This window comes from Pseudomyrmex gracilis, unplaced genomic scaffold (assembly GCF_002006095.1).
Source record: "Pseudomyrmex gracilis isolate BER0280 unplaced genomic scaffold, ASM200609v1 scaffold_378, whole genome shotgun sequence".
Taxonomy (NCBI): Eukaryota; Metazoa; Arthropoda; class Insecta; order Hymenoptera; family Formicidae; genus Pseudomyrmex; species Pseudomyrmex gracilis.
The window spans coordinates 100,315-102,700 of record NW_018020962.1 but is presented as its reverse complement, the minus strand read 5'-3'; positions in this window follow the sequence as shown (position 1 = coordinate 102,700).

Here is a 2,386-nt window from a genome sequence, read left to right as displayed (position 1 = left end):
GTCAATTCTTAATAATAATATAGCGAATGATGTATGAAAATATGGATACACATTTATATATATTATTCTTATTATATAATAATAATTATATATTGTTTGTATATGTAATATAATATGTATACATTATACGTATAAAGTTATTTATGCGTAAAAAAATATATATTAAAATCTTAAAAAAATATGGTAGATATACTGTTTATAATTTACTAAGTTTTCAAAAATAATAATGGATTTTATATGAACTATCTATTATACGTCTATCTGTTCTACGTCTATCATTCGTCATGGAGATAAATGTCGCACGGAGCTATATAAATATTTTTTAGCGATACTAAATGGTCAGTTACTTAAATAATAAAAAGCAAATTAAATATATTTATTTAAAAATCCATTAAGTCTTTGAAAAAAAAAAATAAACATCTATTATATATCTGTAACATACGTTTAACGGATGTCCATATTAAATTTCATATGGATAGGTTTGGTGGTTTGGTGCAGTTGTGGCTCAGAAGACCATTTAAGCTAGTCCATACGCCATTCTGTGTCTCATATTTTTATAGTTAGGAGCGCAGCTCCAATAATAATTGTGGAGTAAGTTGTATAGAAGAGAAAGGTTGTGCAGTATTCTTCTACCACGCGATACACGGCCGTCTTTCACAGTAGGCGTGCCTATCTGTGTCGGGCTTGTGCTCAAGATGTTATGACTTATGATCGCCTTGTAGAAGGGGGATTAATTCGAGATTACATTCAAATTAATTTTTGAAGGCTCGATTTAGTTTGCCGATCAACCAATGAACTCGGTTGAAAGGGACCGGCCCGGAAAAAAATCCTTAGGTGATAGGCGGATTCGAACTCGAAACCTTCGGGTTCGCAGCCCCTACACTCACGCAGCGAGACCACTGGGCCGGTTGATTTCATATGGATATCTATAGTGGTCTTAGTATAAATATGCATCAGACATCCATCCGTCATCTATCATAGAGATGGAGCTGTAGATGTTGCATGGATCTTTAATGGACATCATCTTCTGTGTGGGAAGTGCGTATATTGCAGAAAAGAGGATCACGCCATATATGAGTGCGAGGATTATTTGCGATTAGAAATCGATAAAAAAATTAAAGAAGCCAAGTTACGCAAGTTGTGTTTGAATTGTTGAAAAGGTACGTCTCATCAGGCTCAACAATGTAGTATGGGATCATGTCGCAAATGTAACAAATGGCACAACACGCTGCTTCACTTAGAACAAGCATCAGTAAAGTCAGAAGGATACGACTTCCACGAATCAAGAAAAGGTGGTGGCTACTAGTGTGAGTCACGCCTTGCTAAAACAAAGCAAGCAGGTACTTCTTGTGACGGCAATGATTAGAATAACAAATAGCAAACGTGAAAATGTACCCTGTCAAGCATTATTGGATAGCGGGTCACAATCATGTTTTATTACTAGCAGTTGTGTCAAAAAATTGTTTCTGAAATAATTCTCTGTAAATGTACCTATTCGTGGTTTGGGAGAAATGTCTACTCAAACAAATAAAAGAGTTAAAATAATGTTGCAGTCAAGAATCAACAAGTTTAAGGCTAATCTTGATTGCTTGGTCGTGAATCAAATCACTCAGGCCATACCAGCAAATCGGATCATGGTAGATTAGCTAAAGGTTCCAGAAAATATTGCGTTGGCAGATCCGAAATTTTATAAGTCGTCTAGAGTAAATTTGCTTCTGGGAGCAGAGATATTTCTCGATCTAATGTGTATCGGAAGAATCAAAGGTTCTAAAACGCAGTCAACGTGACAGAAAACTTTACTTAATTGGATAGCATTGGGCAGTTTGATAATCACAGATCAAAGGTCAAAAAGCCTTGTGTATAGCCTGGTTGTTAACGAATAGTTAAAGTCAACTATTGCTCGGTTTTAGTAAATTGAGCATAACGAGCGCCAATGTACACGCTCCCCAAAAGAACGCATTTGCGAAAGACATTTTACTGAAACGTACAGACGCAATGCGGAAGGGCGGTTCATTGTATTCATGCCATTAAGGCAGGAGCAGTATCAAAAACTTGGGGACTCAAGAGACCTGGCCATTCAGCGATTCAAGAACCTGAAAAGAAAATTGGAAAGACAACCGCAGCTAAAAGAAAAATACACAAAATTCATACATGAGTATTTGGAGTTAAACCATATGAGAGAAATCCCAAGGGACGGTGTAAGATGGAATGTCCAGCCTCAGTATTACTTGCCACATCATTATGTTATAAAGAAGGGCACTACCATTAAATTTGAGTGGCATTCACTTAGACACTGTTCAATTGGACACGTTGCAATTAGACACGTTGCAAATAGACACAGAATTTTAGACACGGTTCAATTAGACACGGTGCATTTGGACACGCA